Source organism: Oryctolagus cuniculus, chromosome 1 (assembly GCF_964237555.1).
Source record: "Oryctolagus cuniculus chromosome 1, mOryCun1.1, whole genome shotgun sequence".
Taxonomy (NCBI): domain Eukaryota; kingdom Metazoa; phylum Chordata; class Mammalia; order Lagomorpha; family Leporidae; genus Oryctolagus; species Oryctolagus cuniculus.
In genome coordinates, this window is record NC_091432.1 from 70,174,058 (window position 1) to 70,190,749 (window position 16,692).

At 54.0% G+C, this 16,692-nt stretch overlaps 1 protein-coding gene and 1 pseudogene across 32 annotated transcripts in view; one reads left to right on the forward strand and one right to left on the reverse strand.

The window, feature by feature from the left end:
- The window catches only part of TENM4 (teneurin transmembrane protein 4), a 2,118,216-nt gene that overhangs the window by 459,314 nt on the left and 1,642,210 nt on the right, over window positions 1-16,692 (reverse strand). The window lies entirely within an intron of this gene.
- LOC127484819 (embryonic polyadenylate-binding protein 2-like) lies at window positions 611-15,823 on the forward strand (annotated as a pseudogene).

Consider the following 16,692-nt stretch of genomic DNA (forward strand, 5'->3'; position numbering starts at 1 on the left):
CAAATACATTCAAACTATAGATTCCATGTAAAGTACTGGTATCAAGGTAGGAAGAGAAAGACATCACAACTCATATCACAGGTTATCAAAATTATTGGCATACAAGTCTAAGTCAACATAGAATAGCTTTATCTCCTACCCAAAATTACTGGCAAGAACAGCAGAACAAGAAGGCTTGTTGGTCATAGCCCATTCGTGTGCTAGCGTACACCAAAGAATCCCATCCAGCTGGATGGCTCACATCCTGACTCACTCTCGAGAGCAGTGTTTCTGTGGTCTTTATGGGGCTGGGGTTATTTGTCTGTGCAGCGCTGTCTCAGTTTTACCAGCATTTCTCTCCAGTCATATAACAGCATCCTGGCTCCTCCCCTGCACCGGGCATCTGGAATACCTCTGTCAGGCAGTTGAGGTGGATCTTCTGGTGCAGCCGAAGGGAATTTGGTAGTGGGGTTGAGAGTCAAGGTACTAAGATCCTTTGTTAACATTTCAGGACAGACAGAATGAGAGGCTGCTGAATCCTGGGAATGGACATCCAAAAAGACTCTGGTCAAGGCTGGGTTATGCTTCTGTGGTGGGTCCATGGTTGCAGGTACAGCTCTTAGGTGTTCGGATGTCAGGTAAGGGAGTGCGGGATTTGCTGGTGGCTTCCAGGTCACATGGAACAAACTCCACAGCCCAGAGAGACCCTGAAAAGGCAGCCTCCAGCACAGAGGGGTGAAGCGAGCCAACTTCTCGCCCTTTCTGTTCTCAGCCATCACAGGGAAGCCGTTCACTCTGCAACAGCTTCGGGTTCCCTCTCCATTAGGTGGAGACAAGATCCCCAGGCTCGCCTGTCTTACCACATTGCTTCCTGACGCCCAAACGCTGGTTGTGACCAACTTTGGAAATGGTGGGAAATACTGAAGCATTAGGTAAGCCCCTCCCCAGCCCCTCCACAGCTGGGACTCTTAAATAAACATCCGATTCCTGCCTGGTCCAACCTTATCCTCCCATCTGTCCCCCTTCTTCCTTGAACCCCCTAAAAGCCAGTCATCCTTCAAGTCACTAGCTCTCACTTTGGCTCTCAGCTCAGACGTAGCGTCACCCCCTGGGAAGGCATCCTGGGCCTTTAGACGGGGCAGCTCCCTGGGCTCTCCGTCCTCCAGGGCTCTTGCTAGCATGTACTTAGCTGAGGATGCTGCAGCACAGCTCCCGTCCCTCCCCTGTCCTGCAGCGGTTCCAGCTTGGTTCTCCACCTCTGTGCCTGGGCCCAGACTGAGAAGACCCCACTGGGCCAGGTGGTGGGGATTGGAAGGAGAACGGAGGGGAAGCAGAAGACAATGCCAAGGCAGATACAGTCTTCCTGCTGCCTCTGTTGGAGCTGGAACACCTGGCCAAGTGCCTAGGACCTGACTAGGAGCTGGCGGCCACCTGGCTGAAGCCATGGGCCATGGAGCAGGCAGAGGGGCCCCAGAGCTGCCCAGAGCATGGGGCAAGGCTGGGCAGGAAGCGGATGCCAGGGCTATGTTGGCCAGGCTGCCTCTTCCCCGGGATGCCCAAGGAGAAGGTAGAGGCTGCCCACAGGTCTGTTTCTGTAGGCAACATGGACTGAGGGGCCATGGCGAGCAGCTGGAGGCCTGTTTCAACCACTGTGGGGAGACCCACCAGATCACCATCCTGGGCTACACGTTCTCATTCTCTGGACACCCCAAGGGCTATGCCTATGTGGAGTTTGCCACCAAGAGCTTGGCCCAAGCTGGACTACAGCATCTTCTGAGGCTGGATCATCAAGGTGCTGCCCAAAAGGACTGACTTCCCGGGGATCAGCTCCACAGGAGGCGGGGACCTGCGGCTGTACCCGGTGGGGCTCCAGAGCTGTGCCCTTCCCCCGGGCAGGCAGCCTCCTGGGCAGGCCCTGCTTCAGATCCCAAGGGCAGAACTGGGGCCGGGGGAGAGTGTCACCGGGGTCCTCACCACACCGAAGTCACCTTCTGACTTCAAAAGTGGGGCTCCGATCTCCGGATCACTGGGAGGGAGGCGAGGAGGGGCGGGGCAATGCACCCAGGGAGCCAGTGCTGCCCCCTGGTGCTCAGGTGGGGGAGGACGCTCCCCAGGTGGCCACAATGGCCACAGCCATGGGTCACAGGCCCAGCGCCGGGCTCCAGAGGGCCCTGGGGAGGGTAGGAGCTGGGCTGGATGGGGTCAGTGTGCTCTTCAACACATTCGTTTCAAAGAAAAATGGAAATGTGCACACCTTAATGGTAACGCATAAGGTATTAAATGTGAATCATTTTTAAAAGCAATGAAACAAAAAGCCCTCACTGCCTCTCCCTGCACCCAGAGCCCTTCTGTGTAGGATTTGCTACCGGGGCTTCACCGTTATCCCGAGGCCAGGAGCTCGTGTCTCCAGAGGAAGGCCTGGAGAGGCAGACCGGGAGGCCCAGGGAATCAGAGGGGCGTGCAGCGGGGTCTCCTCGTGGAGCCTGCTGCTGGCGGCCTCCTCGCCGCTTCTCACAACCTTTGCCTGGGACAGAGCTGCCAGCCTGAATCCTCACTTCCATTTTGTTTTCGGCATGAAATACATGGTTAGCCGCTAAGATGTGAAATGCAGCTGTCACAGTCCAGGGACCAGCAGACAGGTTAATACGGCCTCTTAAGAATGCTATTTCCTCATATTAACCCCAGAGCTACGGCGACCTATCAAGACAGACTCCCGCGGGCTCCGGAAACGCCTGCCTTTCTCCTTTAATAATGCTTGATGTTTAAATAAGACTCGATGCTTGTTTCCAAGCAGAGCTGCAGAGCTCCCATCTCCCTCCCTCCCTCTCTCCCTCCCTCCCTCCTCCTCTTCCTCACTCCTCCTCTTCCTTACCCCTAGTCTGAGGATATCTGGGCCTTAGTTTTCACCCTGAAGCCTGGGATAGAAACAAGCATACAAGGGTCTAGGTCCTGCCTGGACTTCTAAACCTGTCTCCTGATTGGGTCCCCTGCCCCCTCCCTGCTGTCCATCAACCACCTCTCCCCGCCCCCTGGCCCCCAGCCGACCCCCATGCTGTGGACCACAGAGCAAACCCAACTGCAGAAACGTTTCAACTTTTAAGGTCATTTTGAGGATCATCCCTGCAAGAGGTGAGCGTCAGTGACCTGAGAGGTGCAGACGGCAAAGAACGGCCTCTCCCAGCAGACACAGAGGCTCAGGATGCCCCTGTGCCTGTATGTATGAGTTTAGCCCACATACAAGTGTAGCTCTGTGGGCTCCATCCACAGCAGCCTAGAGAAGTGACTTCGGAGTTTGTCCTGCACACTGGCCTGTTCTGGCTCCTGCCTGCACAGGGACCCCAGCACCTGACACTAAAAAGTCGTGCATTTGGGAGGGTCATCAGCCAGGTGTCAGTTAGCATGGACAGTGAGGTACTGGGCTCTCTGCTGCCTACTCTTCTTGCACTGGGAGTCTGGGGTTGGGGAGAGGTAAAAAGGAGACTAGCACTTCCAGGAATCATTTGCAAATCCTCAACTAGGCAAGACCATCTCCGGCCACCAGCACACTGGACAGGCTGTTTCCTCTGTCTTGCTCACTCCACCTTCCCCTCACTCACTGTTGTCTTTGAAGACTCAGGAGAAGGTCACCTCCTCCTGGAAGCCATCCACAGCCTCTGAGCTGCCCAGGCCCTGTGCTTCCCCTGCTGGCCCGACTCCCACTGCTGTGTGACACCTGTGTGTCAGGCTGCTTCCTACCGGTATCTCCAGAGGGTGCCCACCAGCACCCTGGGGCAGAGAAGAAACCCATCAGTGCAGTAATGAATCTAGGCCTCCACTCCAGGCCTTGCTCCAGGAGGAAGTCAAGGAAGCAGGAAGAGCCAATATGTCCCCGAGGGGTTCAAGTCTGGTGGAACGGTAGACACGACAGCGTGTGAAAATCACCTGATTCAGGCGGTGACTGTGGGATCTGGTTGAGGGTTCAGGTGGGAGGAGGGGCCCTGTCTCTGGTCTCCCCCCAGGACCAAGCATGGCCCATCGCGACACTTGGTGGGTGTGTGTTGAGTGAACAAGACGGCTGGGGAGGGAGGAGCCGAAGGGATCTGAGGTCGCTTCTTCCAGCGAGGGTAAGTGAAGTCATGGAGGAGAAGAGAGTGTGTAAGGGCCTCCCAGCCAGGGTCAGGGCAAGCAGCAGAGCTCGGCACTCTCCCACACCAGAATTCTATATCACGTCTCCTTGCCTACATAGCGCGACAAGCTGTTTCCCTCTCTGAGCTCAGTTCTGCGCCTGTCAAAGAAGGGACAGAGTCGCCCATCACCAAGAGCTGCTCCAGCTCACAGCCCCAAGTCTGAGGTTACAGAGAGGTGGAGAAGCCGCAGCACACAGCCTCACCTGTCTTGTCCTGAGACAGACGCAGGAAGCTGCTCACGGACAGTGGCCCTTCATTCATGCATCGCTGGGCACAGCTGCACAGCAACCATGCTCCTGGTACCGCTCCCCGGACCCGCTCCCCTTGCACGGGTCTCTAAAACCCTGGCTGCGTCCCACAAGCTTCCCTGAAGCTTCAGCTGGGGTAAGTCTCTGAGCTCTGACTTTCCATCTTCCCCTGCCCCGCCTCCCTCCCTCCCTCCCTTGCTTCTTTACTTTCTTCCCACCTTTAGTCACTTCCTGATGCATTCAGCAGAGGCTTATAAAGTTCCCAGGAAGCAGCTTGCCATGGCCACTTGAGTGAGGCTCAGGACTTGCTTCTGGAACCCAGTGGAACCCCGCTTCCTGGTCCTCGGCTGTGCTGTTTAGAGAGCTGAGGACGTCTTCAGAGTGCATTGCTCTTCTGTCTCTCCACGAGCCTCTTCCTGCCGTGAGCCTGCCTGGAGCTCCCTCCTCACACTTCTGTCTCCCTTCCGTGGCCCCACAGCCACCTCCTGGGAGCATCTTCTGCCCATCCCACTTGCCACTATAATGCCACTGTCTTGGTGCTGGTGGGTTCTATCTTTTGGCATCACTGCTGTGAATTCCAGTCTAAGATGATGCATTTTCTTTTTATTATTATTATTATTTGACAGATAGAGTTAGACAGAGAGAGAGACTGAGAGAAAGGTCTTCCTTCCGTTGGTTCACCCCCCAAATGGCCGCTACAGCCGGAGCTATGCCAATCCGAAGCCAGGAGCCAGGTGCTTTCTCCTGGTCTCCCATGTGGGTGCAGGGCCCAAGCACCTGGGCCATTCTCCACCACACTCCAGGGCCACAGCAGAGAGCTGGACTGGAAGAGGAGCAGCCAGGACTAGAACCTGGCGCCCATATGGGATGCTGGCGCTGCAGGAGGAGGATTAGCCAAGTGAACCACGGCACTGGCCCCAAGATGATGTATTTTCATCATTGCATTCAGGCAACCCTAACAAGTGCTTAGGAAATCTAGTCTGAAAGACTGCAATCAAAACGTCCTGACCAGGGCCAGCACTGAGGCATAGTGGGTAAAGCCTCTGCCTGCAGTGCAGGCATCCCATATAGGTGCCGGTTCAAGACCTGGCTGCTCCACTTCCAACCCAGCTCTCTGCTGTGGCCTGGGAAAGCAGTAGAAGATGGCCCAAGTCCTTGGGCCCCTGCACCCCTGTGGGAGACCCGGATGAAGCTCCTGGATCCTGGCTTCGGATTGGCCCAGCTCCAGCCGTTGTGGTCATCTGAACCAGCAGATGGAAGACCTCTTTCTACCTCTGCCTCTCTGTAACTCTGCCTTTCAAATAAATAAATAAACCTTTTAAAAAACACAACAAACAAGCAAAACGTCCTGACCAGCATATTTTCCCTTACCCAGTTTCGAGGGAAAAGGCAGGAGGTGCTTCGTCCGACCCCTCACTTTTGCTGCCTGCACAGCCAGCACGTTCTGCTCTGCAGCTCCCCTCTGCTCTCAGAGGTTGTTCCCAGCTCACACGGGGCCCAGGGAGCGTGCTCCCTGCACATGTGTCATTGGATGCAGCGCCAAATCTCTGCTTAGGACTACCTGCAGATTTGCTGGGGATTGTACATATCCAAAAAAGAAAATCTGCCTTTGCAACATTTCCACAAATAAAACACTTTCATACCTACAGATGCTAAGCTTTTATGGCTACGCTAGCTGATCTCGGTAGGGTTCATAAAGGAAGAGAGAATGATCTCCCCAAGAAGGCTGTGTTGATGCTAGCCAGAGTGCAGGGGCTGCAGCCACAGGCAAGAACCTGGACTGGCATAAGACGGCCAGGGTTCAAACCTTGGCTCTGCTGTGCTAGCTGCAAAGCCTGGCGATCCTCAGCTGTGAGTCCGGCTTGGTACCGCCACCCTTCCCTTGACCGTGACACTGCGCCCACTCAGTAAGCCGTCACTATGCTACTCTCCTGCAGGAACGGGGAAGACGTCTAGGATGAGAACATCATTTCTCATGGTAACTTACACTTCTGAAGTTGATTTCATCGACATCGGCTCATTTGAACCTCAGACAACAGGAAAATTATGCATGGGATCATCCTTTTATTGAGAAAGTGTTCAAGGCTCAGAGAGGTTGATTTGTTCGATACCACACAGTCAGAAGATATGAAGATGTTTTGGACTCACCAGTTCTCTCTCTCTAAATCTAGAGCTCTCAGTGGGGAGGGGCTCCAGGCCGGGAGAAGAGCCCCTGCTCACCTCCCTGTCCAGGCTCACGAGCCCCAGCAGCCTAGCCTGGCAGAGATGGTTGGTGCTCACAACAGAGCCGCTTCCTGCAGGCACCCTTCATGCAGAGCAGCAAAGCAAGTGCACTGGACTGTGCCCCTTCCCTCTACACGGCTGCACCTGCTCCCATAGATCTCCCATACCCTGGTTTACTCCCCAGATAGCCTGGGCTTGGGCCAGGTTGAAGCCAGCAGCCAACAACTCAATCCAGGATTCCCACCTGGGTGGAGCTACATTCTAGGGTATGCCTTAGCAGGAAGATGGAATAAGAAGTGGAGCTGGAACCAGAACTGAGGCCCTCCAGTATGAGGTGTGGGTCTCCCAAACAGCATCTTAACCACTGTGCCAGATGTCCACCCTATCATTCATATGGTTTTCCCCAATTTTTCACTAATTCACTGACTAAAAAAAAAATACCAGCTCATTCATTCACTCACTCATGAGCTTCTTCATGTACACATCCTTTCACCAATGCATATTTTTTAAAGATTTATTTATTTATTTGAAAGAGTTACACAGAGATAGAAGGAGAGGCAGAGAGAGTCTTCCATCTGATGGTTCACTCCCCAGTTGGCCGCCAATGTTCAGAACTGTGCAGATCTGAAGCCAGGAGATTCTTCCGGGTCTCCCACATGGGCACAGGGTCCCAAGGACTTGGGCCATCTTCTACTGCTTTCCCAGGCCACAGCAGAGAGCTGGATCGGAAGTGGGGCAGCTGGGACTTGAACAGTGCCCATATGGGATGCCGGCACTTCAGGCCAGGGCATTAACCTGCTGCGCCACAGTGCTGGCCCCTCACTGATGCATATTTTGTTCACTGATGTCTTCATTAATTCACTCATTCACTCACCCCTTGCTCTTCCCACTCCCTTCATTCCCTCACTGGCTGTCTGTGCTTCTGAGCTCCTTCGCCCTGTCCCCTAGCGCAGCCTCCTGCCAGGAAGCAGAGCCTCCCGCACAGTGGGGTCCATTAGCCCTCACTCATAGAACATTCTCTTCCATGCTAGCATCCAGCTTGCTGAACTGTGCCGGCATGCCTCCTGGTGTGCAGGGGACATGCGTTTCCACTCAGGAGCAGATGTTCTTCTAATTACTGTTTTGACTTTCACCCCGAATGCCAGAAAATTCTTTCCACATACTCATCCAGCGTTCAGGAAGGCAACCATGCAGCACGGACAGGGCGTGCAGCGCCTGCAGGTTCCGATCCCAGGACACCAGGTGCTCCTAGCAGTCAGAGCTCAGGGCACGTGAAGCACCTCCCTTGCCCAGGGCTTTGGAACCTGCGGTCTAGGGCTGCACTGGAGCTGGGGGCAGCCCCCGAGAGCTGCAGACTTTGTGACACAGGTTAAGGAGGGAGAAGAGGGGTCATCTGCCTCTGGATCAGGGAGTCGTGATCAGCCTGTGACCAGCGAGACAATGTCAGCGTTTTCCCAGCAGAAGGTCAAGATCCTAATTCCCGACCTCTGGCCACGTGCCAGGTTATTTCCCATACTCTATGCTAGTTGACCCTCAGTAACCAGTCTCCCCATGTTGCACTGAGAAATGGAATCCAGAGATTCCATCAAGGACTTGATTTCCCAGATTCCTCTGCAGCGAGGTGTGGCCATCTAAGTTCTGGCCAATGGGTGGAAGTGGCAATGCCCTGAGAAGGGAGCTGGCAGCCTGCACTTCCTCTTCCCCTACCTGCCGGCCCTCTTTAGTCGGCCATCTTTGTGTTGGGGGAAGGGCACACTTCCAGGGGTTGGCAGAACAAGATAGGAGCACCCTGGTCCCTGTGGAACCTTGGGAAGCAGAACTTTATCTTCCCGGCTGGGAAGTCCTTGCTCATGTTTTCAGAGTTGTGTTCTGGCCTCTGTCCAAGCCTCGTCAGTGTCTACCACACCAGGAGCAACCTCCCCTGCCACATGCTATTTCCACGGAGAAACTCCCGTGGGAGGAAGGCATTTGCCTTCTCTCACCCCCTTGCTGACTTCTCTCCTTCATGCTTGAATACAATCCCTTCAAAATAAATGAACAAATTTTTTAAAAAAAATTCATGTCCTTGGGATCCACAGAATGTGACCTTATGTGAAGCATGGACTTCGCAGATGTAATTAAAGGAAGGATGGAGACGCAATTGTACTGGATAGGGGTGGAACCTAAATCCAGCAACAGGGTATAGAACAGGAAAGCATGCATAGAGACAGGGGGATGGAGAGGAGAAGGCCTTGTGACGGCAGCACTATGTGTGTCAGGGAGAGACACCAGGGAGTGCTGATAAGCACCAGCAGCCAGGAAAGCCATGTGGGACTGATTCTCTCAAAACTTCCAGAAGGATCGTGGCCATCCGGAAGTGCGAGAGCATGCCTCTGCCACAGGTCTGCAGTAATTTGTTGTGGCAGCACCAGGAAATGGACCCAGTCTCCAAGGAGTGAGAGCCACTCAACAGTAGGCTTGGAAAAACGAACTGGACCTGTCGTCCCCCAGGACCACCCCACATCAAAGAGATTTCTGGCTGGCAGGAAGCAAACCTGCTCTCCTTGACAGGACAGCTCGGTCTGGCTCATTCTAGGCTGAGGTGTGAGCGAGCCCATGTGGCTGTAGTTCCGTGGCTGTGCCGTGGGCTTTCCACGGTAACTGGTGCAGTGTAGTGGTAAGGCCACAGCCCCCAACGCTGCACCACCAACATTAAATCCCAGTCTGCCACTGACCAGCTGTGGGACATGGTGAACACTCAGTGCCTTGCTGTCTTCATCTGTAAAATGGGGATGATAATTACACTTAAGCTTTGGAATTGTTGTGAGAATTAAACTAGTTACTATTGTAAAGTGTCTGGACAAAGTTTGACAAACACCAAGTGCTAAGTGTTAACGCTCAACTAGCGGTGATGATGCAATGTATATATTTGCTGTCACTATTACATGACTGACTCTTCATGTCTCAATTATTTTGAAGGATGGTGCTACCTTCTGGCTGCCCAGGAATCCGAATGCCTGTCTCATGTAGTCTGCATTAGCCTCGGCGTGCGGCTGAGAGTCTCAGAGATGACATGGCGAGCCTACGGTCATCCTTCCGGTCCTTGTCCTTGCACCTGGGCTGCTCTGTCATCCACCTGCTCCAGGCTGTGGGGCTTCCAGGCAGGTCCCTCCTGGCTCCCAGGCAGAGGGCTGTGCCCTCTGGGGATGTCCCACGCCAGCAGCTTCAGTCTGCTACACAGCGCAGAGCTGTGCAACCTGGTCTCAAGCGCACGCCCCAGGTGAGGATCCTGTGTTCACGCAAGCCCAGCTGCCTCTTCAGCTTTGCACACGGTGACCCCTCTTTCCTGGGCAAAAGCAGCACGTTCAATGGTGAGGAGTCCCTGTCCCTGGGAGGGCAGAATGGCCCTGCCCACTTGCCCAGGCCAGTTGAGGAAAAAAAGAGTAAGAGGGACAGTAGGCTGGTGCCGTGGCTCACTAGGCTAATCCTCCACCTAGCGGCGCCGGCACACTGGGTTCTAGTCCCCGTCGGGGCGCCGGATTCTGTCCCGGTTGCCCCTCTTCCAGGCCAGCTCTCTGCTGTGGCCAGGGAAGGCAGTGGAGGATGGCCCAAAGGCCCTGCACCTGCATGGGAAACCAGGATAAGTACCTGGCTCCTGGCTTTGGATCAGCGCGGTGTGCTGGCCGCAGCGCACCAGCCATGGTGGCCATTGGAGGGTGAACCAACGGCAAAAGGAAGACCTTTCTCTCTGTCTCTCTCTCTCACTGTCTAACTCTGCCTGTCAAAAAAAAAAAAAAAAAAAAAAAAAAAGAGGGACAGTAGGGGAGGGGAGGTGAAAGGGATGCCTGCCTGCCAGGTGCCCACTGGGCACGTTGTGTTTGCCAGAACATTCCATCCTCACAACAATCCTAAGCCATAAACCCATTTTACCAGATGCAGAAACTGAGGCCCAAAGAACCAAACTTCCATTATTCAGGCCACATGGGCAGGAAACAGCAGGTTACCCAGGTCTGTCCAACTTGCTCTTGAACACCACAGGAACACGGGGCTCACCCCACCTTCCCTCTGAACAGGGCGGGTCCAGCCTGGGCTCCACCACGCCCCTCGGCCATCACTCATCACCAGTGCAGGCAGGGCACTGGTAGCAGTGAAGGGCCCTCACTGCCTCTCCCAACCTGATGGAGTGGAGACACAGGAATCTTCAGGGCATTACCAAGGGCTGCCCAGCACAGGTGGGCAGCAGCTGGGCTGTCTGGCTCCTGGGTCTTGCTGTTGATCACCATGTTCTCATGCATTTGAGCAAATGCACCCAGCCTGCCAGAGGCCTCCAGGGGAGGAGGATGGGCCTGAGCAAGGGTGGGGGCCTCGGGTAGATGAGAAGCGGTGTGACACGAGAGGAAGGACAGGACACTGAGTGAGACTGGTGTGGGGTTGAAGGTGAGGGACGAGTGGGAAGGACCCTGGTCCTCCCCCCACCCCCGACCTTAATCAGCCTTCTCCTGTGTCTTCAGGGCCTGCAGGACCGTGGCTGGGACACCAGTGCTGGGCACATGCAGGAGTTCTGCAGAAAGTCACACCACGGTGGCAAGCTGAGCCCGACACCCACATCATTACCGTCATTTCATGCGCAGCCTCTCACCCTATTCAGTGCCAGGACCAAAAAAAGCATCGGTTGGTTTGCAGAGCTGGGGCCACGGTGAGATCATTGTCATGTGCCTGGTGGATGTAGGAGCAGGAGGTTGCTGATGTCTGAGCTGGCAGGAGTCTGGATACGGGCTCTGGGCCCGAGTGCAGAGGACACAGCAGAGACTTCAGGGCTTCCAGGGCAGGGCAAAGAAAGAAAGGCACACGGAGGAGGGTTGAGGAGGACGCAGACCCGCCTGTCGTCAGCACATACACGGGTCCTGGTGTCCTGGAGCCAGTGGGCACAGCCACCTGACTGCTACAGGAAGCAGTGCTCTGGTGCTTGCAGGGGACTGACAGTAAAACCGATGCGACTCTCCCCTTCCTCGGATCCACATCCCTTCGCAGAGTGACTCTGTAGCCCCTCCCCTAAAAGACAGAGTCTGTTTCCCCACCTATAAAACCTGAGCTGACCCTGTGACTTGCTCCCAGGGGCAGAATGAGGCAAAGCGAAGACGTGGGTGTTCAGAGCTCAGGCCCTGGGAGACCTTGCTCCTCCTCTCTGCTGGTTCTCGTTGTGCAGGGTGAACTGGCCTGGACTGGGTGAACGAGCCCAGGCCAGTCTGCTCCAGGACATGAGGCACAGTGCCCAGTTCACCCCTCAACCCCGCCTTGGCCCCAGGCGGCAGTCAGCCCTCAGCTGATCCATCCGCTGACCCAGGGTGACAAGCTCATCCCTTTTGTTGGGCACTTGCCTAATTTTCAGATTGAAAGCCTAGCGTCCCAGGAGCCTTGTTGGTCCCAGGCAAATGGTCCCCCAGGCTCAGTTCAGATGCATGCATGAGCCCAGCCAAGCTTCACTGGGATCAGCAGAACTGCCCAGCTGACCCATAGACCACAGAGCAACGATGTCTAGTTGCTGCTTTACAGCACGGAGCTTGGGGTGGTTTGTTACGCAACCATGGATAATGGACACCCTGGCACATCTGGGAATTAAATGCAGGCTCTCAGCCTCGGCAGGCACTGGAAAGTGGCCAGACTCCTCTCCTGGAGGCTGGTGGTGCGTGAGTCATGAGAAGGGAGCCGCGGACGCTCGGGGAGGCTGAGTCACCATTGCAGCCTCCCCGAGCCAGTGTGCGGCAGCAGTGGCCTGCACAGCCGGGTCTGAGTTCTTCCTCTTTGAACGAGACGCATCTTTAATCAGCATGTCTGTGCTGCCGTAACTCAAGCTCCCCCTGAGACTGTTAATTTAACAACTCTCTGGTCACATGTGGGCTCTGGGAGACGAGTTTCTCCACAAGATCCAATGTCAGACCCTGTGATGTGAGCCCTCCCCTGAAGGGTGATGAAACCAATACTCAACCACAAGCCACCACCCAGGCCACTGTGGGCAGTGGGCAGGGACCAGGGCAAAGGTAAAGATTCACAACTTCCTGACACAACCTGGGTTCCTGATACAGCACGGGTGGAAACGCACATGGACGTTGAGTATGAACAGGAATCTTTGTCTAACTCTGACACTGATCCATGCATGACCTTAGGCAAGGTACCTCCCTCCTCTGCCAGCCTGGGTCTCAAGTGGTTACTTAAGACCTGGACCATTCACTGTGAATTCTTTGAGAGCAGGAACCTAGCACCTGGGGCTGGTGTTGTGGCGTAGTGAGTAAAGTCACCACCTGCGACACCAGCATCCATCTGGGTGCAAGCTCAGGCCCCAGCTGCTGCACTTCTGATCCAGTTCCCCCGTGAATGCCCCTCGGGAAATACTTGGGCCCCTGCACCCAGATGGGAGACCCAGCTGGAGCTCCTGGCTCCTGGCTTTGGCCTGGCACAGTCCTGGCCATTGTGGCTACTTGGGGAGTGAACCAGTGGATGGAAGATCTCTTTCTCTCCTCTTCTGTAACTCTGACTTTCAAATAAATAATTTATAAGAAAGAGAGTCTTGTACCTAATGCAATGCACTGTACCTGATTAATACCTACTGATTATGAATACATATTTATTGATGCCTCCAAAAATTCAGAGTTGTTATTTTATATTTGTTTATTTATTGCTGATAGAGCGAGAAATCTTTCTAGTCCGGGAGGGATCCTGGCAGGTGAATTTGGAAGAAATGTAGAGTTTTTTTTTTTTTTTTCTATTCTGAGGAAGAATGGGACTGGATTTCATGTTTCCAGTATCCATCTGTTCTGAACGCTTATAAATTTTTTGAGGATATTGGTGCCAAGGGACCTTCTGGTCTCGGGGATCTAGTGAGGGAGCACAAGGGGCAAAATATTCACCAGAAAGACCCTTTGCCTTCCAAGGGTCATGCGGGCCTGGGTAGGTGACTGGGGAAATAAGACGTCCCTATATCAGGAGCCCACCACTGGACAGATGACTGGGCTGGTGATTGTCCGTGAGGCAACATCGTGGTGACCACGCAGTGGCTCGCACAATCTCAGAGCTTTATGGGTTGAAATGAAGCCATATTCAAGTAGGCTGGGCCACCAAACCCAATACAATGGGTGTCCTAATTAAAAGCGGGGAATGTAGACACTGACATGCACACAGGGAGAACGCCACAGGTAGAGGAAGGTGGAGACGGGGTGCTGCTTCCATGAGCCAAGGAATCCCAAAGGCTGCCAGGAATCCCCAGAGGCTGAGGGAGACGCGTCACCAGGCTCAGGCTGACAGCACTGGGAGGGGAGCCGTCCTGCCCACACCTTGCTCTTGGACTTCCAGCCTCCTCATGATGCTTCCTGTTGTTTATGCATCAGGAGTCTGGGAAACCGTCTTGGGGCGGGGGTGGGGATGGGGAGTGGAATGATTCCAGGACGTGTTGGGGAAGAACTCATTGATCTCAGCAGAAAGTCGCAAAGCCCACCTCAGTCTGATGGAGAAATAAAGGGCTGTGACACAGCTCCCCGACCCCACCTGTCACAGGACGTCGGAGCACCATTTCCTGTAACATAACGGTGTCAGTGTCCAGGCAGAAGCAACCACAGGGACCAGAGAGGCCCCTTTCCCCTATTTGACAGGTGAGGAGATAGAGGCCCAGGAGGAGCAAGTATTTTTTTCCACATCCTTCCGTGGGGCAGGGGTACAGCTGAGAGCCCAGGTGTCTACAAATGTCCTTCTCCAAATATCATTCAGTGTCACCCAGCAAATGTACGGAGCCACGGTGTTTGTGCTAAATGCTACAGCTCTGCGAGCCCAGCTGGATACTCAGGCATCCTCAAGATGGAAGGTGGCCCCCAAATGGAATCTTTGCATTGTCCTGAGTTACACCGAGAGCCAGGGGCAAGGGAGGGCTGTCTCCTAAGTCTGAGCCTCAATGGGGGGGGGGGGCGGAACTCAGCCTTGCAAACCTGGGGAGTCGGACACACATGGTGAGGACCCCTACAAAGCTTCTGAACAGCGAGATCAACCACTCTCTCTCTCTGCCCATAGGCCAATAATCATGGGGCTTTAGAGATCATTAATGACTGGGGGAAGAAAAGGGAAGAGGAGGAGGAGGTGGAGGAGGAGGAGGAGGTGGAGGAGGAGGTGGTGCAGGAGGCTATAGGAACTGAAGCTCCATCCTGGGCTTGGGAGCCACATGGCACAGAAGAGGAATCAGATGGCAGAGAAACATAACCTAGAATAATTGTGTAAGTTAATGAGCAAAGAAGATCCAGCTTTTGGACAAACCTTCATTAACATAGCTAATGCTGATTGATGCTTTCCATTTACCCAGTGCCTTTTACATTTCAAAGCACTTTTGCAACAATTCCCTACAAGCTCCAAATTCTCTCTAAGCTCGGGCAACCAAGTACTTTGTCATCCAAGGCAGGGCACTTTTGAGGGTGAAAGGAAGCATTCTTAATAATTATGCTGGGTCAGCAGGTGGAAACAGGGCTGTCCCAGGCAGACAGGGATGTATGATCAGCCCCCCTCCAGCTTCCAAAGGAGATTGGCTAACCAGAGTCCACGCCATCATTCACTCACTTACCCACTTACTCAACCAGTCCCCCAAACCTGCTCCTCCCTGTCTACTTTATCTCAATCTATTCAATTGCTGAAATAAAAATAGACGTCACTCCCAATTTTTCTCTTTCCCTCATGATCCTTCCCCCCACCATCTCCAGTCCATCAGCAAACCTGCCAGCTCTATCAGAGAGTTACATCCGCACGTGTCTGTTCGTGTCCGTCTCCTCTGATTTCAGCCCCATCCTAGGCATCACTGCATCTTGTCTGGGTGGCAGTAAGCCTTTAACCCCGTCTATTTCTACAGTTGTCCATCCCTAGACCCACTGGCCTTTTCAAACACATAGCCATGATCACCTCTCTCCCTTATTCATAAGCTCCCAGCTTATCTCTTTGCTCAATAAACTTTGATTACATACATGGACTCACAAAGCCAGCATGCATTTGCTGAGTATATTTTTATGGATGGGGCTCCTGCAAGGTGTTATCTTCTAGCTTCTGTGTTGCCCATGTCACTGTTGAGAAGACAATTTCATCTTCACTCCTGACATGGGTTTTCATACTCAAACACAGGGAACCCTGTTACTGCCCCCCCCCAGCCTTTCTTTGCCCCCGTAGTCGCATGGAGGGGAACACACTGTATCAGTGGTAAACTGAGGGAGACTAAATCGAGCATGTCTGTCGTTGGCAATATTTTTCACTGCTCTTTCCAACACTGCCCATGACCAGGAGGGCTGGTCTGCCTAACGCTGGGCCCAATTATCCAGTCTGTTTTCTTGCCACACGAAGCCAGTCATCAACATCTCCCACCTTGGGTTCATTTCTCAGTGTGGCCAGAACTCAGGGGGCTGGTCTGCCTAACGCTGGGCCCAATTATCCAGTCTGTTTTCTTGCCACGTCATCTTGCCAGTCATCAACATCTCCCACCTTGGGTTCATTTCTCAGTGTGGCCAGAACTCAGGGGGAGAGGGGGATGCTATTTACTGGGCTCCCTCAAAGACTTCAAACATCCCCTGAGAGCTGTAAGAAAGCCGTTGCATAGCGCCTGGCACAGAGCTGCTGGCCACCAGGGGCAGTGCAGCCTGAGCGCCTGTAAGCCGAGGTCCTATCGTGGGCTCATGCTGAAAACGGAAGCACATGTTTCACAGCCCAGAGCAATGTCTTCAGGAGTGACTCACAGAGAGGATGTAGCCATTTGTGCAGGGACAGGGGATGAGCAGCGAAAAGGTGGCTAGCGAGCTACGTGTACGCTTTAGGAAAACAGATAGCCCTTCCAAAAGGCCGAAAGCCGAAACAAAAGCATCGGCTCTCGCAGGAGCCAAGAGATTTTCCTATTGACGTCTCATCCAAAACCCATCTCTTAGGCTTTTGAACCCCCTGGAGGATTTGTAAATAGCACTTCTTAAAAGGCAAAGCAGGACGAGTTTTCATAAGGACGTGGGTGACGTAAGATCGCCTTGCTGTCCCCGGCCCCCCCTCCGCTTATCCTCCCACCTCCGTCTGTCCTTTGCTCAGGTGTCACTGAA